At 40.0% G+C, this 25167-nt stretch overlaps 1 non-coding gene and 1 pseudogene across 1 annotated transcript; one reads left to right on the forward strand and one right to left on the reverse strand.

Annotated features, from left to right (window-relative positions):
- Positions 1–378: 378 nt before the first annotated feature.
- On the reverse strand, positions 379–482 carry LOC129461303 (U6 spliceosomal RNA). The gene has a single exon (XR_008650460.1). It is a non-coding gene; the product is annotated as a U6 spliceosomal RNA (small nuclear RNA).
- A 20334-nt stretch (positions 483–20816) lies between these two features.
- Positions 20817–21409, forward strand: LOC129461136 (large ribosomal subunit protein uL23-like; annotated as a pseudogene).
- The last annotated feature ends 3758 nt before the right edge of the window (positions 21410–25167 follow it).

Raw genomic sequence — 25167 nt, forward strand, 5'->3', positions numbered from 1 at the left:
GCTATGTTGCCCAGGCTGGCCTCTCTTAATTGTCAGACTCGAAAGTCTACGTTCTTTTTTATTTATTTTATTATTTTTTTGAGATGGAGTCTGGCTCTGTCACCCAGGCTGGAGTGCAGTGGCACGATCTCGGCTCACTGCAACCTCTGCCTTCAAGGTTTAAGTGGTTCTCCTGCCTCAGCCTCTCCAGTAGCTGGGATTACAGGCGCGCACCACCACGCCCAGCTAATTTTTGTATTTTTAGTAGAGTTGGGGTTTCACGTTGTTGGCCAGGCTGGTGTAGAACTCCTGACCTCAAGTGATCCGCCCACCTCGGCTTCTCAAAGTGGTGGGATTACAGGCGTGAGCCATTACACCGGACCTCTTATCTTCTTTTTTAAAACAGTATGGAGCTTCACGAATTTCTGTGTCATCCTTGCACAGGGACCATGCTCATCTCTGTGTCATTCCACTTGCAGTACCTGCGCTGCCAAAATGAGCCCAAAAGTCCACATCCTTGGTTAGTTCAAGTGCAGTGGCATTTACAACTAACTGGTCACAAGCATGTACAGATTTCTTTCTCTATTCCCACTGCTTCACTTGACTAGCCAAAAAAGTCCTCATTCTTAACTTCAGCACTTCAGTGTTTAAATTGCAAGTGTTCTAAATGAGGACAAACCTCCCCCCGACTTTTTTTTTTGAGATGGAGTTTTGCTCTTGTTGCCCAGGCTGGAGTGCAATGGCACGACCTTGGCTCACCACAACCTCCGCCTCCTGGGTTCAAGCGATTCTCCTGCCTCAGCCTCCCGAGTATCTGGGATTACAGGCATGCACCACCATGCCCGGCTAATTCTGTATTTTTAGTAGAGATGGGGTTTTACCATGTTGGTTAGGCTGGTCTCAAACTCCCGACCTCACGTGATCTGCCTGCCTCGGCCTCCTAAAGTGCTGGGATTACAGGCGTGAGCCAGTGTGCCCAGCTGAGAACAAACCCCCTTTTTTAAAAAAATTATTTATTTATTTATTTTTTGGAGACGGAGTTGCACTCTGTCGCCTAGGCTAGAGTGCAGTGTCGTGATCTCGGCTCACTGCAAGCTCCACCTCCTGGGTTCACGCCATTCTCCTGCCTCAGCCTCCCGAGTAGCTGGGACTACAGGGGCCTGCCACCACGCCTGGCTAATTTTTTGTATTTTTAGTAGAGCTGGGGTTTCACCGTGTTAGCCAGGATGGTCTCGATCTCCTGACCTCGTGATCCGCCTGCCTGGGCCTCCCAAAGTGCTGGGATTACAGGTGTGAGCCACCGCGCCTGGCCAACGAACCCTTTTTAAGCGTTACTTTTAAAAAAGGGCAGTGCCAGCATCTGAGTTACTAACGCCTATTGTAAATATAGGTTGTCTCCCCGTTCCCTCCATGCTCTCTAATGTGAAATGCCGTTAGTAACACATGATACATTCTAAGGCATACTTACCCACTATTTCTAGATTTTCTCTTCCTTCCTGGACCCATGCTTCCTGGGGTAGACTGTCAGTTCAGTTACTTAATAGCTGTGTGACCTTGAGCAAGTCACTGACCCTCTCTGTACCTTTTTTCCTCTGGCATAATGGGGATAACAATAGGGCCTCTTCCTTGGTGGGACTGAGATAATTGGAGTCAATATTCAGTAAGTGTTCTTTTCTTTTTTTTTTTGTTTGAGATGGAGTCTCGCTGTCGCCCAGGCTAGAGTGCAATGGCGCGATCTCAGCTCACTGCAGGCTCCGCCCCCCGGGGTTCACGCCATTCTCCTGCCTCAGCCTCCCGAGTAGCTGGGACTACAGGCACCTGCCACCACGCCCTGCTAAGTTTTTGTATTTTTAGTAGAGACGAGGTTTCACCATGTTAGCCAGGATGGTCTCGATCTCCTGACCTCGTGATCTGCCTGCCTCGGCCTCCCAAAGTGCTGAGATTACAGGCGTAAGCCACTGCACCCAGCGTAAGTGCTCTTTTCATCATCATTTTACTTTCTATATACACTATCTTTAGCACATGCAAAATCTGGTAAGTTTTCTATCATTATATGTCTGTTAAACAAATTTCCTGGGAATTCTTGCATTTCTTCCATTGTAATTAGCTGAACCACAGAAGGCTGGAAGATGATTTAGATCAACATGGTAAGAACCTCTGTTCCATCCTGAGCTGCTGTTCTCCATCTGGGAATGCCCACCATCACCGGTGCTCCCCTGAGGGAGCCCTGCCCTATCCGCATCTTGAAGCCACTGGATGGCCCTGGGATAAGTACCTCTTAGGAGACCTGTCCAATGTCTGCCTGCTTATTAGGGGGCTCATAGCTGTTGGGGATCTGTCATTTGGGCCCCTTGTGTAGGCTCACAGAATTATAGAGAGCCAGTCTTCTGGGGAACACCAAGGGAGATACACGGGCAGGAAAAGAGAGGGCATGACTGGTGTCCTGGGTAGAATTTTGTAGAAGGACAGAGGGAGCCTAGGGCTTCTTGGAGTGATTCATCATCCCTTCCTTTCTTCTTGGAGTTTGAGCCCTTACAAAGCAGATGTGGACAGGGCCAGAGAACAGGAAAGCAGGATCATCCCCCAACATACGACCCAGAGAGGGTTAGGAATGACCCCTTCTTTGGTGTGACAGCCCTGCTCAGAGGGCCAGAGGCTGTTATTTCACAAGCTCAGAACGGGCTGGCTGCAGCCCTGCAGTTCCTTCCTCTGGGTCATGGTCGAGGCCTTCCCCAGGACAGGCTGCTCTAATCACCCGAGTTGTAATCTCACCTCTCAGTGAAATGACCCAGCAGGTGGGGAACGTGACACCCCCTGGATTCTGGATCTATAAGCACCACCCAGGTGTCCCAGATTATTTTTCTCCCAAATAAGGCTAAGAATAGGATGAAAGCAAGTGAAGTATCAAAAAACTCAGTAATCAAGATAAATAATACTGCAATGTGTGGGCAACAAGCCATCCAGGTGCCGAGGCAAGAGACTGAGGGCATGAGCTGTTCTAGTATAATAAAATATATAAAACAACAAGAGTTAAACTAGATCTAGATCATAGACATGATTATATATGAATATCGTTAATCATTAGTTTGTAGCAGTTATTCTTTATTCCAATATTATAATAATCCTCGCTTTACAATCATAACCTAGGAAAAACCAGGCCATACAGAGATAGGAGCTGAGGGGACATAGTGAGAAGTGACCAGAAGACAAGAGTGCAAGCCTTCTGTTATGCCCAGACAGGGCCACCAGAGAGCTCCTTTGTCTAGCGGTAACACCAGCATCTGGGAAGATGCCCATTGCCAAGCAGACCGTGGTCTAGCAGTAGCATTAATGTCAAGGAAAAACACCCACTACTTAGCGGACCGGGAAAGGGAGTCTCCCTTTCCCTGGGTGAGTTTAGAGAAGACTCTGCTCCTCCACCTCTTGTGGAGGGCGTGACATCAGTCAGGCCCGCCCGCAGTTATCCGGAGGCCTAACCGTCTCCCTGTGATGCTGTGCTTCAGTGGTCACGCTCCTAGTCTGCCTTCATGTTCCATCCTGTACACCTGGCTCTGCCTTTTAGATAACAGTAGCAAAATTAGTGAAGGTACTAAAAGTCTCTGATATGCAGAAACAATGGTGTAAGCTCTCTCTCTCTCCCTCTCTCTCTCTGCCTTGACTGCCAGGCAGGGAAGGTGTCCAGTCCAGTGGACACGTGATCCACGTGACCTTGGCTATCATTGGAGATGACTCACACTCCTTACCCTGCCCCTTTTGCTTTGTATCCAATAAATAACAGCGCAGGCAGACATTCGGGGCCACTACTGGTCTCCGCGCATTGGTGGTAGTGGTCCCCCAGGCCCGGCTGTTTTTTTCTTTTATCTCTTTGTCTTGTGTCTTTATTTCTACACTCTCTCATCTCCGCACACGGGGAAAGACCCACCACCCCTGTGGGGCTGGTCCCTACAGCAATGTAGTGCTTTTTAAAAACCAAAATATATGTCAAAGAATCTATGATTAATATCAAACTTTTGTATAAGACAATGTATATTATTGAGTTTTCCTTTACCTGAAGCTGCATAGAAGCAGTAGTTGCTTCTTTCCCTCGTAAGTCAGGTACAGGATGGGAAGTGGGGTTGGAGAGTTCAGAAGTATTTTTGGAGCATATGTGCCAGGTCATCAAATGCTCCCATGACTCTGAGGTGGGCAACTGCCATCACTGCCACATGACAAAATGCCCACCTGAGGTGACTCATGGGTCTGCAGTCACAGAAATGGTACATGGGTGGTTTGATTAAACCAAAGCATTTTAAGTTAGCAGAATATTTCCTGTGTACAGTGGCTTAGAGGTATAAGCCAAAGAAAATAAAAGTACATTGTGAAAGGACAGAATGATAAAGATTTTTAAATCTGTATTTTCTCTACAGAAGTAGACATTAGTTGAAACAACTGATTCTTAAAAATGTACATATTTCTATAATCTTTCTAAAAACAGTTAATGTTAGGTTGAGAATTTAGGGATTAGGCTTCAGTTAAGGGTTAGGTGTTACAGAGAAGAATTAGAGGTTACAGTTTAGGAGTTAGGTGTTATAGTCAAGAATTACAGGTTAGGCCGGGCGCTGTGGCTCACGCTTGTAATCCCAGCACTTTGGGAGGCCAAGGTGGGAGGATCACGAGGTTAGGAGATCGAGACAATCCTGGCTAATACGGTGAAACCCCGTCTGTACTAAAAATACAAAAAAATTAGCCAGCCATAGGTGGTGCATGCCTATAGTCCCAGCTATGCAGGAGGCTGAGGCAGGAGAAGGGTAAAACCCAGAGGGCAGAGCTTGAAGTGAGTCGACATTGCGCCACTGTACTCCAGCCTGAGAGAAAGAGCGAGACTCCATCTCAAAAAAAAAAATTACAGGTTAGGGGTCAGGGTCAGGGTGAGGGTCAGGGTTAGGGTCAGGGTTAGGGTGAGGGTCGGGGTTAGGGGTTAGGGTCGGGGTCAGGGTCGGGGGTGGGGGTCGGGGTCGGGGTGGGGGTCAGGGTCAGTGTTGGGGGTCGGGGTCAGAGTAGGGGTCGGGGTCGGGGTTAGGGTTGGGGTTGGTGTTGGGGTTAGGGTGAGGGTGAGGGTTAGGGTTAGGGTTATGATGAATTTCGACTCTGCATGGCTTTGAAGGGTTAGGGTTAGGGTTAGGGGTTAGGGTTAGTGTTAGGGTTATGATGAATTTCGACTCTGCATGATTTTGAAGGGTTCCAGATTTCAGTGGAAGAAGTAGCTGCAGAGTTTTAGTCCTATATCTGCACTAATTTCACTTATTCAATGTGTAATGCGTTTTACTTCTTTCTCTATGCTAATAGTTATCTTGCATACTACACTTTTGCTAACATGAAAAACATTATCCTCTTAAATAGGAGGAATCAGTTGAAAAAGGATTGCTGGAAGCTACTCAGAGTAGTCAGCAAAGAACTGAGATTTCCAAAAGCAGACGTAAGAGCATCTCAGAGGCAGTGCATTATGTCGGTGTGTGCACTGCTGTTGAAGAGAGACCATGGAAATTCCAGTAGGAATAGGATAGTAGAAGAAAGCCTGTGACTTTTCTGAAAATATTAAAAACTAAAAAATTTATTATCAACTCCAAGTTCTGTGGGCCTGCATGAAACAGATACATAAAAATATTTAAGACTTAGTATCATAAAAAAGAGAACTAGAGAGATGAAATGACTTACTAACACAAATGTTCTCTTAGATCAGTGTCTCTTTTTGTGTTTTCTTCTGATATGCGTTTGAGATGTGTCCATTGTTGACTGGAAACAATATTTGTGGAAGTGCTTTCCCTCAGCCTGGCATATATTCACCAACTGAAGTGGTCCCTTGAGTGTAATTTTCCTATTCTACATCTCAGCAGACCTGGGATCATAGAAATAATTTACCTTGGATGTCTCTTTGGGATTTCTTTGTTAAGAGTGATAGCAATTGTTGCATACTGTAGAGAAATCAGAACAAAGAGACAAGAAAAACCTCATCTAAATCAGCCAAGCATTAAAATTAGTGGTTTTAAAATGATTATTCACTTTATTTTTTTATTTTTAATTTTTGTTAGTACATGGTAGGTGTGTACATTTATGGGGTATTATGAGATGTTTTAGAACAGGCATGCAATACAGAATAATCAGATTATTTATTCTTTATTTGACCTGTAAGTATTAAGGATATGTCTTCTGCAATGTTTATCTGTAACTTGATCTTGATCTACAGTGTCAAATTAAATTAACATTTTAGTTCTTGTTGCAAGATAAATCATATCCTATTTGGTGTGACATATGACCATCAACAAAAACTTCTGATATGAATGGAGTGCCCTAATGCACATCAGTACTGTACAAATAGGCAGGTACTCTTGGTCAGCTAATTGATGTGTTTCAATAGCTGTGATTAATTGAGGCCCTGAACAATTATGCACTGAATGTTAAATTATTAAAATATCTTCAGATTTTCAAAATAAGGATATTGAGGTTAGGTTAAGATACATTCGTTTTGATTTTTTAGATTTTAAAATGACTTTTTTGTAGTGCAATGGATATTTAATAACCTGTCCATATTTAAGTGTAGAGTTTGAAGAGTTTTGACATATGCATACAACAGTAAAAAGGCCTTCACTGTTAAGATGGTGGCCATATGCCTCCAAGGTTCACTTGTCCCTTGATATCACTCTTTCCCTTCCTTTCACACATCTACCATCCCCAGACAACCACTAATAAGTATCTATAATTATTTATTAGTTTGCATTTTATAAGGTTTTATATAAATGGAATAAGAACATATGTACTCTTTTTTTGATGTGGCTTCTTTCAGAATACTTATTGTCATATTTGTCATGTTGTTGTGTGTATCAATAGTGTATTCCTTTTTACTGCTGATGAATATTCCATTGTATGTATATGCCATACTTAGGTTATCAGTTCATTTGAGAAACATTTAGATTGTTTTCAGTTTTTGGCTATTACAATAAAACTGATATGTACATTTGTGTACAATGTCTGTGTAACTTGAATAATTTTAAATGTATTGAGATTTGTTGTGTAGCCCGGAATATGTTCTGACTTGGGAAAGGTACTTTGTTAATTTTAACAAGGAATTATCTGATTTTTTTTTTTTTGGTCAAAGTGTCCTACAATGTCAATTACATCAAACTGGTTCATAGTGTTCTTCAGGCATACTACATCTCTGATCAATTTTTGTTTACTTTTTCTGACAATTATTAAATATAGAAGTATTGAGGTTTTGATGACAACTTTTTGGACTATTTTTCCTCATAGTTCTGTCAGTTTTTCTTTCACCTACTTTAAAGCTCTGTCATTAGGAAAATACATAATTAAAATTATATCCTTCTAATTAATCAACCCCTCTCTCAATATGAAATGACTTTTTAAAAATCTCGGTAATATTATTTTTTGAACCATGTTTCCCTTATTATTAAAATAGCTACTGAAGTTTTCTTTTGGTTTGCTTTATCATTATATGTATTTTTACATGATTTTATTAATAATTTAATGACTACATATTTTAAGAGCAGTTTTAGGTTCTCAGCAAAACTTGAGTGGAAAGTATAGAGAGTTCCTGTACACTCCATGCCCACAAACATACACAGCCTCTCCACCATCAACAGCCTGCAACGTAGTGGGGCATTTTTTACATGGCTGAACCTGCTGCAACACATGATTATCACCCAAAATCTATAGTTTATATTAGGATGTACTTTCAATATTATGCATTCTGTAGGTTTGGAAAATATATAATCACAGGTGTCCACCACGGTAGTGTCATACCAATTAGTTTTTCTGCCCTAAAAATTCTCTGAGGTTTGCCTAATCATCCCTCCCTCCCACATATCTCCTGGCAACCATTTATCCTTCTACTGTTCAATGTTTTTCTCTTTTCCAGAATGTCATAGAGTTGGAGTCCTACAATATGTAGGCTTTTCAGATTGGTATCTTTCCCTTACTAATAAGATTTACGGTCTTCCGTGTTTTTTCATGGCTTGATAGCTCATCTGTTTTTATCACTGACTAATACTCCATTTTCTGCATGTACAACAGTTTGTTTATACATTTACATACTGAAGGATAACTTGGTCGCTACCATTTTTTGACAATTATGTATAAAACTGCTGTAAATATTCATGTGCACATTTTTGTGTGGATACAAGGTTTCAAAGCATTTGGGTGAATACAATGAAGTGTGATTATTGGATTTTATGGTAAGAGTAAATGTTTTGTAGGAAACTGCCAATTTGTCAGTATCTTGGATTTAGCAATTCTAATAGTTTTGTAGAGGAATCTTACTATTGCTTAATGTACAATCTACAGTTTGCTAATGATATGATGTTGAGAACATCTTTTTGTATGTCTATTTTCCATCTGTATATATTATTTAGAAGTGTTTCTGTTCCTATCTTTGCTCGTTTTATAATCATGCTCATTTTCTTTTTTAATATGTGTAAATCTAAGGGGTACAAGAGGAATTTTAATACATGAATAATTGTGTACTGGAGAAGTCTGGGATTTTAGTGTATCTATCACCTGAATAATGTACATTGTACCCATTAAGTAATTTCTCATCATCCACCTGCCTCATGCCAGCAATTCTTTCAAGTGTGTAGTGTCTATCATTTCACATTCTGTGTCCATGTGCACACATTATTTAGCTCCCACTGTTAGGTGAGTAGATTGCAAAAATTTTCTCCCATTCTGCAGGTTGCCTGTTCCCTCTGATAGTGGTTTCTTTTGCTGTGCAGAAGCTCTTTAGTTTAATTAGATCCCATTTGTCAATTTTGGCTTTTGTTGCCATTGCTTTTGGTGTTTTAGACATAAAGTCCTTGCCCATGCCTATGTCCTGAAGGTATTGCCCAGGTTTTCTTCTAAGGTTTTTATGGTTTTAGGTCTAACATTTAAGTCTTTAATCCATCTTGAATTAATTTTTGTATAAAGTGTAAGGAAGGGATCTAGTTTCAGCTTCCTACATATGGCTAGCCAGTTTTCCCAGCACCATTTATTAAATGGGGAATCCTTTCCCCATTTCTTGTTTTTGTCAGATTTGTCAGAAATCAGATAGTTGTAGATGTGTGGTATTATTTCTTAGGGCTCTGTTCTGTTCTATTGGTTTATATCTCTGTTTTGGTACAAGTACCATTCAGAATCTCTAGATGTAAAGCTCTGTACAAAAGTCGTAACATAATAATATAAATAATTTTATATTATTATTAATAAATTATTATTTTTATTACACTATTACGTAATGTAAAGATGATTAAAACATGTTTGTCTTCAAAGAATGGCCTTGGTTTCTGTGGGCAGTGTCTCCTCATAGAAAGGTAGTGCGTTCCTGCTAAGTCACGGACAAAACGGGCCTCCAGGAGCTGCAGGCAGCAGCAGCAGCAGCAGCTTCTCATCTACGTCCTTCACTGCATGATGCTGTTGTTGACTTTGAAAGCTCCTTTTGGTCTAGTTTTATCAACGGAGCTAGTATTTCATGAGGATCTACTACATACCAGGTTCCAGAAAGCCAAATGCCTTTTGTTTGTTATTACTCACTAAATACAAATCACAACTCTCTTCTCATTACTCACACAGCAAAATTTAGCTGAGGGAGATTGAGTAACTTTCCCAGGGTCGCACAGCTAAGAGCAGAGTCGTGTTTAGATTCCTGTGGGAATACTGAACACCGAAATGAACCAGCAGAAAATCCTATGTTCCAAAAGCCTACTCAAACCATTTATTCTTATTTTAAGGAAAATCTGTGCTAACTTTAAACTCCAAATACTTATGAACGGCAGAGATCTACAGATTTGATTCTGGTGTAAGAAATGATGCTCACCAGCTGGTTACTGCTACCACCCCACAACCCTGAGCTTACTGGACAAATGTCTAAGCCTCCTGGTTAGTGGGGACAATGCTGGTGGAGTCTGAAGTTGTCATGCAGTGACTCATGCAAGCTTAGGCAGATTTGGTGATATATGACACAGAGAGGCAAAGAAATGCCATAGCGGACACACAGGCTGGCTCTGGGAGATGCAGAAGGAGCATGTCACCCAAAATGAAGCTAGACAGACATCTTTAAGGAAGGAGCAAAGGGGCTGCATCTTAAAGAATGAAGAAGAGATTTGTCATGAGAGATGGGACAGGAAGTCCTTGAGAGGCAGAGGGAAAGCATGAGAATGTCGGGAAGGGAGGAGAGATTCTCGCACATCCGGGAAGCTGACAATCCATCAGCATGACCAGAAGGAAAATAAGGAGGAGAAGCAGAAATAATAGATGAGGCTGGATATAGAAGCAGGGCTGAAGCTGTGTTGATTGTGGTAAAGAGTTGTAATTCTACCCAGAAGGCAATAGGTAGCATTCTAAACAAAGATCTTTTAAAACAAGAGTCAGCAAATATTTTCTGCAAAGGGCTAAATGTTAAATATTGTAAGTTTTCCAACCCATGTGGTCCTTCTCTCAATGACTCAGCTCTTCCATTATACCATGAAAGTAGCCAGAGACATTATATAACACACGTATGTGGCTGTGTCCCATTACAACTTTACTTGCAAACACAGACTGTGTCAGACATGGCCCATGCATGCTAGTTTGCCACACCCTGTTTTAGAAAGCTCAGGTTTATGGTGTGATGGAGAATGCCTACAAGAGCTCTTGTTTTAAATGGTAGAGTGAACACACACTGGAATTCTATCCTGCTTGATCCAAGCTCTTGATAATGAAAGGTAGAAAAGATAGATAGTAAATAGACGGATAGATGATAGGCAGGTAGATAGATTGATGATAGATAAAGAAAATACATAGCTGTTCCAGAAAACAGAAAGGGATAACTTCATGAACCAAAAACAAAGTAATATACTTTAGACAGGAAGCAGGCCAGAAAACTCACAGTTGCAAAGCAAATAGAATTTCCAGCTGCCTCTTGTAGCCCCTTCCTGGAAGTAGTCACAGCCCAGGGTTCTTCCTCTGTTTTTTGTTTGTCTGTTGTTTGCTTTTTTGTGGGGTTTTTGTTGTTGTTTGCTTTTTTTTTTTTTTAAATTTCCTTTCCCTGCTTTTTTGTCACAGCGGCATTTGTCACTTCAAACACCGCAAGTGTTATTTTTTAAAAAATTATATCAACCTTTCAATTAAAATGCAACGTGTCTGAAACTTGGTATCTAGAGAGGTGAGATGGGCAAAAGAGCCCTTGTTACTGCACGTTTTCTTTCTCCAGACTTCGCCTTGCACACGGTAACAGACAATGCACAAAGCCACTTCCTTATGGACTGAAATTCTGAAATCCTTTTATGACTGGCCTTTCCATCCTTCAACTTCCCCTCTCCTATGCTATGAATGATTGTATTGGACATTTTTGTTTTAATCTCAGTGACAGGGGAACACAGGTAGCTCTAATATAGCTGTGATCCAGATGCTTCTGTTTCTAGCATGTATTTATTTTGTAGCAAACGTTTACATCCATCATTTTTCACTGTCTTTTGAAAATAATTAAGCAATATCTCATCTGAGGTAGGATGTTTCCAGTGGTTGTGTTCTGAGGAGAAAAACTAATCTGTTCTCTTTTCACTGCATTCCAGGAACAGTAAGAGGACCTTGTGCATGAATAATTTGTTTCCACCTTACAGAGTGGGTAATAAGCAGATTAGTAAAAACAATTGTGCTTCAATTCAATAACAGCCTCCTCCAACTCATTTTTTCTCAACAAACTTATTTTTGCAGCAGAAGAAAACCAGACTTCTTAGAGAACCCAGTGACTTTTTGCACACTAAATCTGTGAAATCCTCATGTTTTCTTCTGCTGTATCCATAGTTCAAGAAGAGCGTAAGAAAGATTCCTCTCTTTCTCTCTCTGGAATGAAGTGAATTCTCTAGACCACCAGTTCTAACCTTCAAAAACCAAGCCCATTTGTGAGATCTCCTTCAAATACTACTATAGACTCCAGTGTTTATTCATTAAATTTTTAAAATATTTGTTTTATTTGGAATCAAAGTATTTGTAATTTTAGTATTTGTATTAATATAAGGGAGAAATGTTTAAATCTGTCTATGCCATATGTGCCTCTCGCTTATTGCCAAATTAATTGTAGCCTCAGGCTAAACTTTGGTTTCTGTCTTTATTTTTTTCAGAACAAATATAACTGGTCTCAAAGCATCTGCTTTCATTGTAGGGAATCGTGCTGCCATCTCCATTCCTCTCTCTTTTCTTGCAATCTGTGTGGAAGTTCTTTAATATGAATATTTTAACCACCTTCACTCTACCATGTCCACTATCAGCACATTCAAACTTATCCAGCCAAGGCTGTTTGTTACCTTAGGCCAGGGATTTTTTAGGAATCTATTTTGCTGTGATGCAGCTGGCACCCCTTTGACTCACTTTATCACCCCAGGGTTCTTTTCATTTTAGGAGCCCAAGAGGGCAGAAAAAGAAGTAGGTGAACAATTAAACCCTCTGAGTCAGCAGCGTCTCCCCTTGTGTTAAGCAATGTTGTAGAACATCGTATTTAGTAAGCTCCTAGCAGATGAGCCACGTGGCTGCTGAGCACACACGCCTGCTTGCTGCTGTGAGCTCAGACACCATCATCGTTAGTCTTTTCCACCTCTGGAGGGAATTATAAGGGCCACTTAATAACCCGTAAATCATAGAGAGTTAAAGGTGCATCCCCAAAACACTGATGACAGAATGGAAGGTGAGGAGTGTTAGCCACAGGTCAAAAGTGCAGGAAAGTCTCTCAGTGTGGATTGTTGAAGAAATGCAGGTCTTTTTTCTTTTGGAAGTCTCCCTAGAAGGGGGTCAAGGACTCTGCCCATTCTAGGATGAAAGATGGGATATTAGACACCCTCAGATATTTATCCCAAGCTTTCGTTTTGGGCTCTTAATTAGCTTGTTCATCCATCACAATCTCAAATGCTAAGCAGGGCATTTGAATCTCTCCACAGTCCAAATCAGCACCGTCTTTTAAAGTTGCATTTCTTACTATTCTTACCTGATATACCTTATTTATCCCACACCCACCCCAATAACATGTCGTGCTCACTGTTATCTTTGAGACAACACTTGAATGTTACTCAGCCTGGAGCGCTCTTCACACGTCTTGTCCAGATCCAGTTCGGACTCATTCTTCAGCCGTGCATCAGTCAATGGGGGTTAGGTTAAACTGTGGTGACAAACAACCTCCAAATATCAGTGGCTCAAAAATCTTCTTCGTCATTTATTTACGTCTCATCACGGGTCAGGTGAGAGGTAGCTCTGTGCTGTGCCATCCTAACACAGGAATCCAGACAGAAGGAGGGACTATCAATAAGATCCCCATTGCTATAGAAAAGAGAAAAAAGCCTGCAGAATGGAACTCTGTTTCTTGGAGATTTCTCCTGAAAAAGTCACATGGTATTTCTTCTTACCTCCACTGACCAAAAAAAAAAAAAAAAAAGTCATGTGGCCATGGGAAAATTTAAGTAGGTGGAATGGAACAGTCAGAATGCATTCATAAAAAATGAACTGAAAATATTTGGAGAACAATACCAATGACTATCATGAATGCCAATATGGCTGCAGGCCATTGAGGAATGTGAGGCGAAAGCTTCCTGTCTGCTCCCTGTGTGCTGAGGAGGGAGCTCTGCCACGGGCTTTACTTTCACACGTTATATTCTACAAGTCTTGTTTTACAAAAGCATCCCTTCCTTGAGGCTTCGGCTGCTCATCGCTGCTCATCATCATAACGTGCCATAACATATAGTAAGATTTGGGTTTGTTTCTGGGGAGAGATCTTGGTATAGAGAAAGGAGAGATGCTTAGAGCCACCATCAGGACAGTTGGGATGAAAGCTGGGGATGGGCAGAGGCTGGAGGAAACATGTGCACCCCCTGTAAACACTTTTATTCATGTTTTAGTTACTCATTTTTCTTACAGTGTTAAATTAGTAAAAATAGTATTGAAAAATTGAAAAGTAGGTATATTAAAACTAGCAACACTGTTTAAGCTTAGATATATTATTTGTACCTCATCAACATTTTTTAGTTTGTTGAGAAAGTCTAAGGTTAATTGGCAGCATATTTCTAATAGTAGATAGAATAATGTCTGTTTTATAAACATTGACATCCTACCTGACATGTGTGAACCCTGAAAATCTGAGACAGTTCTCAGATTTTTTAGAAAGTTTATTTTGCCAAGCTTGAGGATGTGCGCCCATGATGCCTCCTCAGGAGGTCCTGACAACATGGGCCCAAGGTGGTCGGGGCACAGCTTGGTTTTATACACTTTAGGGAGACATGAGACATCAATCAATATGGGTAAGATGTACATGGGTTCAGTCTGGAAAGGTGAGAAGGCCAGAGAGGGGGCTTCCAGGTCATAGGTAGGTAAGAGACAAATGGTTTCATTCTTTTGCGTTGCTGATTACCCTCTCCAAATGAGGCAATCAGATATGCATTTATCTCGGTGAGCAGACGGGTGTCTTTGGACAGAATGGGAGGCAGATTTGCCCTAAGCAGTTCCCAGCTTGACTTTTCCCTTTAGCTTAGTGATTTTGGGTCCCCAAGATTTGTTTTCCCTTCATAAGGTTTTCCCATGAGCATTAATTATTCATTGTGTATTTTATTACACAAATAAGGCACAGATTTTTAAAAAATCATCAACTTCATGGCTACCTATACAGACATAATTACATAGAAGCCCAACTAAATTTGCAAACATTCCAGAGTTTGGGTTTCCAATAATTCTTTGTGATTCTTTAAAAGGTAAAGTTTTTTTTCCCATAAAACATAGCAACATTTAAAATCACCCATAGAATGTCCTGCCATTTTTGTTTTTGTAGTTTCCTCATTTTCTGCAAAGCCTCGCTGAGGAAATTGACTTTGAATATCCTTTCACACTCTTCTGTTTTAGAAAGCATTGTGGTAAAACATTGAATCGTCATGGTCATAAGTTCTGTTCACATTCTTTCTTTGAATATTTTTTCTCAGTGGCCAATATTGGATTCTATTGTATTATGGCTAAAAGGTAGCCATAATACAACAAAATAAATTTGGGAACAAAATAAATTTTGTGAACAAAATTTGGGAACAAAATAAAGACAAGAAGTCTTTCGAATAAGTGGTCCCATCACAATGAATCAATTTGCCATTGGAACATATTTTTACAAAGTAACACATATGTGTTACTACTGTAACAGAAAACATGTGAAGGACATTTGTTTTGATTTATATATCAGTCTGCATTGTTTAATTTTTTGTGTCATAAACGCTCTTATTTAAAAAAACAGGACTAGCTAACAGTGTCAATTACTAGTAATTCATGGTATAAATAATTAAACAAGGAAGTGTTAAAAAAACAGTGTTTTAAATAAAGTTTTATTTTACATATTTTTTTTACTTACATAGAAATTGCCAAAAAAAAGAGCAGAGATTTCCCATGTAGCCACAAGCTAGTTTCCTCTCATTAACATCTTCTATCCGTGTGTCTCACATGGCTCATTAATATCTTACATAATTTGTCACAGTTAATGAACCAATACTGATAGACTATTGTTAACTAAAGTTCCTATTTCATTTGCATTCCCTTAGTTCTGTCTTCCTCTGACCCAGGATCCCATCCAGGATCCCGCATGACATGTAGTCATCACGTAGGCTCTTCCTGGCTGTGACAGTTTGTCAGGCTTTCCATCTCAGGATGACCTTGATAGTGCTGAGGAGGATTGGTCAGGAGTTTTGTAGAATGTCCCCCATTGTCACTTCATGTTCTCAAGGTGAACTGTCACGTTTGATGTTCACTTGGATCATTTGGCAGAGCTACCGTTTGTCAGGTTTCTCCACTGTGAAGTTATTTTTCCTCCTTGTCCATACTGCATGTGTTCTTTTGGAGCAAGTCACTATGCAGAGCCCACACTTATGGAGTGAGGAGTTGGCCCCACCTTCTTGATGGCTGAGTGTCTACATCAACTATTTGGAATTCTTTTGCAAAGGAGATTTCTATGCAACTCCATTTGCTTATTCACCTATGTATACAAATACAGACACCTAGATAATTACTTTAAGCTTTAGTTAGTATTCAACACTGCAGCATTATGTTGCACAATTCATTCCTGTGTTGGCCATCGGTAGCTGTTTTTATTGGCTCATTTTTCTTTGATATATTTTAATTTTTTTGTACTTACCTACTTTCTGATACTTCCAGATTATCCTGGCTCCTATATTTACTGTCCCAGTTCTAGTATCAGACATTTCTTCAAAGAGCCTGATTCTTTCAGAATGGTGGGAAAACTTACATCTGGCGGCTGAATGAGCACATTGTATCTTGTCCCTCATTAGCAATGCTAGGAAGTACATGCGTGTGTCTAACCTACCTATACACACCTAATTATAAAGTTTTCTATGTAGAACTGTGTGTATCTATATTAAACTAAACATAAGTTTACGTGGATGTCTCCACCTCTGATCTACTATCACAGGAATCATTCTAGCCTTCTCGCCTTGCTAATTTGTAACCTCCCACTTCAACAGTGAGAAACCTGGTTCCCACCATCTGCAACTTATGTAAGTCATTGTTTTATTCCAGATACAGACACTGTGGTTTTACAATTGTTCACAATTGCTTCTGTTGGAAAGAACTTTATAAAATGGAATCCAATGATGAAGTATAGTTCATTTGCCTTCAGCCTACAGATTCTATTCATTTTCAAAGTGACTTAGGTCAACACCATTTTCCCTGCATCTTCAGTGAGTTTTTACCTACATTTGTGTCTTAGTCCATTTTGTGCTTCTGTAACAGAATACCTGAGGCTGGGTAATTTATAAGTAAAAAAAGTTCATTTGGCTCACAATACTTGTGGCTGGAAAGTCTGAGATTGGGCAGTTGCATTTGGTGGGGCCTCAGTCTTTTTCACCTCATGGTGGAAAGTGGAAGGGGAGCAAGGGATGCACCAGAGATCACATAGCAAGAGCGACAGCAAGAGGGAAGCTAAGGAAGCCAGACTCTTTTTAATTACCTACTCCTGCAGGAATTAATCCATTCCTGTGAGAGCAGAACTCACTCACACCCATGGAGGACATTAATCTATTCATGAGGGATCCGTCCCCATGACCCAAACACTGTCCACGAGGCCCCACAGCCCCACACTGCCACATTGGGGGACAAATTTCAACACTAGTTTTGCGGGGACAAACCACATCCAAACCATAGTAATTTGTAGCATAAATTCTTTTTCACATGATGTATTCTGTCCTGGGATACTCCACATCCTGAGTAATTTTATTTAATTTGAATAGAGTTTGATTTACCCATTTGGCCATGAAATTCTGCATATTTTGACAAATGCATTGTGGCAGGTATCCCACTATTAAAGTATCATATGGAATGCTTCAAACCTCCACCCCATGGAGCCAATGGCTTCCCATCTGTGTAGTTTGCCTTCTCCAGTGTCTCATTAAATGAGGTCACACTGTGTGTATTCTCCTCAGACTGTCTTCTTCCCCTTAGCAATGTGCATGCAAGATTCACTCATGTCTTTGTGTGAGTTGATAGTTTGTTCCTTTCTATGGCTAAATAGTATTCCATTGCATGAATGTACCACAATTTGGTTATGCATTATGGGGAGCAAAACCTTCCTCTTCTAACTTTGTTCCAGGGCTGGAGACCTTCAAATTAACTGACAATAGATATATTAGTAGGAGAGACAATACTTGGCTTCTTATTCCACAAGTATCATTGTGGGACAAAATCCATCAGATGGCAGGATCCAGTTTATAAAGAGGTAAAAATAGCCCCAAAACAAGAAACAAGACTAGAATCTGATAGTCCACAATAGCTATAGTTTTCCTTTAAAAAAATGTTTTTTGAGACAGGGTCTGGCTCTGTCGCCCAGTCTGGAGTGCAAAGGTGCAATCACAGCTCACTGCAACCTCTACCTCCTGGGTGTGAGCGATCCTCCCTCCTCAGCCTCATGATTAGCTGGGACTACAGGCACATGCCATCATGCCCATCTAAGTTTTGTATTCTTGGTAGAGATGGGGTTTCACCATGTCACCCAGGCTGGTCTTGAACTCCTGGCCTCCCAAAGTGCTGGAATTATAAGCATGTGCTGCCATGCCCGGCCATGTTGTAGTTTTCCATTGAAACATAAAATTTCTCTTTGTAGTAACCATCATTTTTGATGATAAAGTAAGACTATTCTTGTTTTAAAAATAAGTCTAGTTTTGTTAGATTTTGCTTGATTATTTACATAAGTGCAGCAAGAACAGGAGATGAGCACATAGGTGCTTTCAAGTTTCTTTGCTGGAAGTTTTCATACAGAATCTCAGATTTGACTTTTAAAGGTCTAATTCAGGCTAAAAGCCAAGCTAAGAACATACTATCAGATTTCAGCCGCAGTCCTCATAGCTTTGTGTGAATTCCTCTCCTCTTGAAGCCCCCAAAATATCCCTAAATTCCTGGGCCTACCAGGAAATGACTTTCTTTACTAACCTGTAAGGCCGCGAACCCTGTAATCTAGGTATCAGGCTGGCTTTTCTCAGAGTGCTGTTGGGAATGAAGTTTTTGGTGTTCCAAAAAAAAAAAAAAAAAAAAAGAATTAACGTGGAAACAAATGATCTCTTAGCGAGGCGAGCTTTACTTTCTGCATAAAGGCTGCTACTCAATAGCTGTCCAGCCACAAGAGCACACCAAACAAAGAAGACAGAGTTACTTATAACCTGATATGTCTACCCTAGTGCTGTGTCCAGTTTCCATTGGCTGAAATAGGACCTCACATTTTACACTTTACCTGATTGGCTGTTAGTTTAAAACTTTCTTAATTAGGTAAGGAGAATAGAACAAAGAAAGAAAAGGAAGTTGCCCAGGGATAGTTAAGGAAGCATCTCCAAATAAGGAATGGCCTGCACTACGGGCTGGGGCTTGTCTAGTTCTGTCCAGGCCTGCTGGAGCAAGCTAGGACAACTGGTTTGGAATACACACACATGCACACACACACACACGTAAAAATAGTGGATAGCTGTGACTTTATAATCTTTGAGGAATAACTTTCCCATTTCTCACAGTGCTTTGTAAGCATTGTCTCCATAAAAGTCAACCTTACTTCCTTAAAATTGCTGGTCATAACTGATCTTAGGTACACTTCCTAAATATGATATTCCAGTAAAATAACCAAAATTTCCAATTATGTCCTGTTATAAGGCGAATAGATTCTTACTGGACTTTTGCTAACAACTATATCATCGTGAAAATAAGAGTATTCAGTAAGGATTTCAAAATTCTGGAAAAATCAGGCAGGGAAAAAAGATAAATGCTTCATTTCTGTTTACAAAAGTATAATCTACTAAATTGTTGTAAGTTACAGTTAGATTAAGAGAAAGAGATTTCTTAAATCCAGAAACTAGAACATTAAAGAACCAGCAGTGCTCCAAAAAGCTATAAAATTATAATCAATTTTCATCAGTTCATTCAGTGCCATGTAATCAATTCCAGTCTTGCTGGATCTTGGGTTAGCAGTGTCATGAACCCATCAATTTCTCAACCAGACTTCTGGAGATCTTCGCTGAGTCAAGTGCATGGTCTTAAAGTTATTTAAGCAATATCATCAGAAGCCTATAACCAGAGTACCTGTCATGGGCTTTTCCGTGAGTCTCAGAGGGAGTCCTGTGTTGGAGATGAACATTCTGACCTGTAGCTGATTGCAGGAGCTTTCAGGAAAGCATCAGGGGGAAGTAATATCAAAATAATATAGAGAATGAAATGGCTGTGATGAAAGATCTGATGAGAGTTCATTATACCACAACTGACAAGGATATTCGATTTTTTCTGTGACATACAACATTTATTTATTTATTTAGAGACAGAGTCTTGCTCTGTCACCCAGGCTGGAGTGCAGTGGCGCGATCTTGGCTCACTGCAAGCTCTGTCTCCCGGGTTCACGCCATTCTCCTGCCTCAGCCTCCCGAGTGGGACTACAGGCGCCTGCCACCACACCTGGCTAGTTTTTGTATTTTTAATAGAGATGGGGATTCACCGGGTTAGCCAGGATGGTCTGGATCTCCTGACCTTGTGATCCACCCTCCTCAGCCTCCCAAAGTGCTGGGATTACAGGCATGAGCCAGTGCACCTGGCACAAAATTTAAAATAATAATTGGAATTATGACTCATTACTCTATACTGGCACATAGCATGGATAAGGAGGACATTGACACATTTCTGGGAATTTTATATAATTTCTGAAAACATAACATTTTACCCATACAAATATAACACAGGGAAGGTTAGGTATCTCTTTTTTTTTGTATCTTATGTATCATTTTCCTTATAAAAAATACATCCTACTTTACTTGTGAAACATGCCCTACTTTTCTTGCATGTTTTGCATAGAGTTGTTTCTAGTTATCCTACTATTTCTAGTAGTTTTATTTACATATATTGATTATAATTTTAATACTTAGTAATCTCTTATTTTCCAGAGAAAACTAGGAAGTAGACAGTTATAAACTGTCGTATATTAGCATTCTATAGTAGATTAGAAAATGTAGGAATATACCATCTCCCAACATCTAGAGGGATGTGTTTCCTCATAATACAATTTCTCACTGTGGCAGAAAAAAAGATGTTTATTAATGGGCCAAAATATCTTTAGTCTCTCTGTAAAAATAGGAAGCCAAAAGTATATAAACTTGAATTATTTATGTTCAGTAATTAACGTTTTAGTATTGTATCTTATTTATAAATGGTCTAGATATTTAAGGCAAATCTTTTACTTAGCTTAACTGTAAGGTTAAAAATTACCACAAGTACTTTGGAAACTACTGTTAGGCAGATTTACTGTAAACAGATTATTTTTGAAATAATGGTTTTCGCTTTTCACAAGATGGCACCAAAAGCGAAGAAGGAAGCTCCTGCCCCTCCTAAAGCCGAAGCCAAAGCGAAGGCTTTAAAGGCCACGAAGGCAGTGTTGAAAGGTGTCCACAGCCACACGCAAAAAAGAAGATCCGCATGTCACTCACCTTCAGGCAGCCCAAGACACTGCGACTCCAGAGGCAGCCCAGATATCCTCGGAAGAGCACCCCCAGGAGAAACAAGCTTGACCACTGTGCTGTCATCAAGTTTCCACTGACCGCTGAGTCAGCCAGAAGAAGATAGAAGAAAACAACACGCTTGTGTTCATTGTGGATGTTAAAGCCAGAAGCGCCAGATCAAACAGGCTGTGAAGAAGAAGCGCTATGACAGTGATGTGGCCAAGGTCACCACCCTCATTTGTCCTGATAAAGAGAAGAAGGCATATGTTCGACTGGCTCCTGATTGTGATGCTTTGGATGTTGCAACAAAATTGGGATCATCTAAACTGAGTCCAGCTGGCTAACTCTAAATATATGTGTATCTTTTCACCATAAGAAAATAACGTTTTTCATAAGAATGACAAATTAATTAGAATCAAATCTATAAGCTTTAAGATTTTACGTTTCTAGTGAGTATAATATTAGCTTATTGGACTGGAACTCAAGCAGAATAGGAATTTATGTTTGTTTTATATTCAATAGTGATAACTTTGAAGATGTAGTTGTTTTATTACACCAAAAATATTATATTAATCTTATTTAACTAAGTTTTATCCAAATCGTGTTAACTTAAAAAACATTTGATCATTTCCTAAATTTCTAGGGTTTGGTGAATATTTCTTTATAAATGCTTATTTTTTTCCAAGCCAAGTTAGAATAGAGCACTTTTAGAGGATTTTATAAATGAATTTTGCAATGCTATCTGGAGTTAAGAAAATGTCACATATATATAAGATACATTAATAGATATACAAACACAAAGAGAGATTTCATAGCTTTCATCCTGAAATTTCAGCCATGAATCGGGCATAAATGTTCTGATGGTTAATTTTAGATATCTACTTAATTGGATTAAGAGACACACATAGCTAGTAAAACACAATTTCTGGGCATATCTGTGAGGGTGTTTCTGGAAGACATTGAGATAACCATGACCCAATGTGGATGGGCACTGATGTGATTTGGCTGTGTCCCCACCCAGATCTCATCTCGAATTGTAGTTCCTATAATCCCTACATGTCATGGGAGGGACCCAGTGGGAGGTGATTGAATCACGGTGGTGGTTACTGCCATGCTGTTCCCATGACAGTGAGTGAGTTCTCATGATCTGATGGTTTTATAAGGGGCTTTTCCCCTTTGGCTCAGCACTTCTCCTTGTTGCTGCCATGTGAAGAAGGACAGCTTTGCTTCCCCTTCTGCCATGATTGTGAGGCCCCTGCAGCCATGTGGAACTGTCAGCCCATTAAATCTCTTTGTTCTTTATTGATTGCTCAGACTCAGGTATTTCTTCATAGCTGTATAAAAATGGATGAATACAGGCATCATCCAATTGGTTGAGAGCCCAGATAGAACAACAAGGAAAAGGAAAAGGAAAGGTGAATTATCTTCTTCTGAAATGGAAACATCTTTCTTCTCCTGCCCTTGACATCTGAACTTCAGGGTTTCAGACCTTTGGCCTCAGAATCAGAGTTACATCACTGGCTTCCCTGATTCTGAGTCCTTTGTGTCTGGAGTGAGCCATGCTACCAGCTTTCTTGGTTCTCCAACTCGGAGACAGGCTATTGTGGAACTTCTCAGCCTCCATAATTATGTGAACGAATTCCCCTAATGAATCTTCTCTCATCTGTCTGTCTACATATATCCTATTGATTCTGCCTTTCTGGAGAACCCTGACTAATGTGATTATAATAACTACAAAATTCACTAGTTTATATAGAAGAATTGGTTTTTGTCTTTGCCCCATTTTATATTTGTATTATAACTCTGTATGTGGAAAATGGAACAAGTTTTTTTCTTCTTCATATGAGGGCTAAAGCTTTTCTCTCACCAGCATTTTTGGAGATTTTTAAGGTTTTTTTTTTGTTTTGACGTATAATCTTATGGAGGGTGAGAAATTATTTTTTTTCTATTTTATTTTTCAGCCCCAGGTGTTTGCTTTTGCAGATTCTTCAGCACATTGAGAGCCTCCAAGGCATGGAGCGGGGTGCCTAAAATTTCAGTGATTATAGGGAGTTGAGAGACTCAATTGGGAAAGGAAAGGTCTAAAAGGAGGCAATTTTGAAGATAAAAATTTTCTCAAAGGAGCCATTAAAGTTTGAAATAATTCTTAGTAAAGTCATCCAAACAGGAAAGGAAGTAGAATTAATTCCATATTGGTGGAACACATAGTCAGCAGAAGTTTGAGAACGGAGAATTTAGTCAATTTTAAATTAGTCAATTTAGGCTAATTTTTTGTATTTTTAGTAGAGACAGGGTTTCATCATGTTGGACAGGCTGGTCTGAAACTCCTGACCTCAGGTGATCCACCCGCCTCGGCCTCCCAAAGTGCTGGGATTACAGGCATGAGCCACCGCACCCAGTGAGAGATGTATTTCCTATAAAGGGTTGCAGCCTGCAGGGTTGTCGTTCTGACAGGCTGGGAAGCATAGCCTCCAGCTAGAAGCCAGAAACAGATGCTTCAAGGAGGAGGTAAAGGAAATAGTAATTTATGCTGAGTGGAATGGCCAAATACATTTATTTAATAAGCTCTAAGAGGAGTCATGAATATTTATGGAAGGAGAAATGCATGCATGCAGAATTGAGTTTCTTGCTTCTTCATGGGTCCCATGTACAAAAAAATGGTAGTGTTAGCATGATCCCAGGGTGGAATTTTCAGCCCTCTGACATTAAAAGGTGAAGCAGAGGACATGAAAACTCGCTCTGTGCATCCTCTGTACACTGGCCAGAACCTCTCCGTCATGGGTGGTCTCTTATCAGGCAAGAAAGGAGAGGCTGACATCAGTGGTGGAGTCTTTGAAAGGGCTGGTTTCTGTTAAATCCTTAGGGAAGAAAGCCTCATCATGGTTAGCAAAGGAGGGGGTATAACGATGTGCATCTGACCCCCATCATCCCATCCTAGCAAAGCTGAGAACTCAGTTTTGAAAGTTACTCTGGGGTCCCTTCAGCCAAGAGTGGGTCTGTTCAGTCAATTGGGAGCTTAGGATTTCATTTTCATTTGTCAGTGCTAATGGGAAAGAGTATGCTGCCTCCATGGCAGCTGAATTTGCAAGAAACTCCTTGGACGGGGTTAATGGCAGTTGTATTTTTCTGGGAGCTCTGCTTTAATTGGATAAAGTAAGTTCTGGTAAGATTTCTTCCTTTATCTTCGGTATCTCAAATGTTTTCATTTACATAATCTTTATAACAGCTTCTGATGTCTGAGTGGATTCCCACACAGTCATCTATTGTAAGACTTTCTGATTCCCTTTTTTTCCTTTGGTCATTATGAATAGGGCTTCTGTAAGTAATTGCGTGGTAGCTTTTGTTTGGAAATAACATCAAAGTAGTTGTCAAAATACTTAGGAATGTGATTTTTGGATTGTAAGGTGAGACTTGTTTAGCTTTAGAAAAAAACTGCCCAACTTGTAATGGGGAGGAAAAAAATTTTGTATGTTTTTGGAATTCTTAGATGGGACCCTCTGTGAAAACTGACAGATTAAAATGAGAAAAACAGAAAAGTTTAAAAACATGTATACCTTATGGATACATGGGAGATACTCACAGAAAAATGAGTAAATCTCCAACAGGTGACTTTCAATTCAAGCATAAATAGTATCTTTAACTTAAAGAAAGAAGATTTGAGGTGCAGTAGTGGGGAGTTAACCAGTAAAAGCACAGTAGACAAGGGTAAGGTTTGTTATACAGAGTTAAGTCCATGCGTTCTCCATTGATAAGACTCCTTAGTGATTTAGTTATCCTTCTCTTCTTGGTGTCAAGAGAGGTAGCTTTTAAATGGGGATTTCCTTGATAGATGTAAATTCTCCTTACACAAGTGTAACTTCTACTTTGTTTTCAGAACTTCCTTTGTTAGAATTTTTTTTTCAAAATAATCAGCTTGGAATAATTCTTAAGCCAAAGGGACATATATTGGGGTGGCATATTCTGGTTTCCTACCATTATATTTTGGGGTGGCATATTTTGGTCTTATACACTGTGTTCCACCAGCAATGAAAAGAGTTCTTGTTTTTTTCTCCAGCAATTTGTCATTTTTTAAAGAGTTTAGCAGTTCTAAGACATATAGACCAGCTGTGCTATCTCATTGCAGTTTTCAGTTCTCTAGTATGTTGAGTATCTTTTTGTATGTTTACTTGGCATCTGTAGATCTTCTTTGGTGAGGTGTCTG

This window comes from Symphalangus syndactylus, chromosome 13, assembly GCF_028878055.3.
Source record: "Symphalangus syndactylus isolate Jambi chromosome 13, NHGRI_mSymSyn1-v2.1_pri, whole genome shotgun sequence".
NCBI lineage: Eukaryota > Metazoa > Chordata > Mammalia > Primates > Hylobatidae > Symphalangus > Symphalangus syndactylus.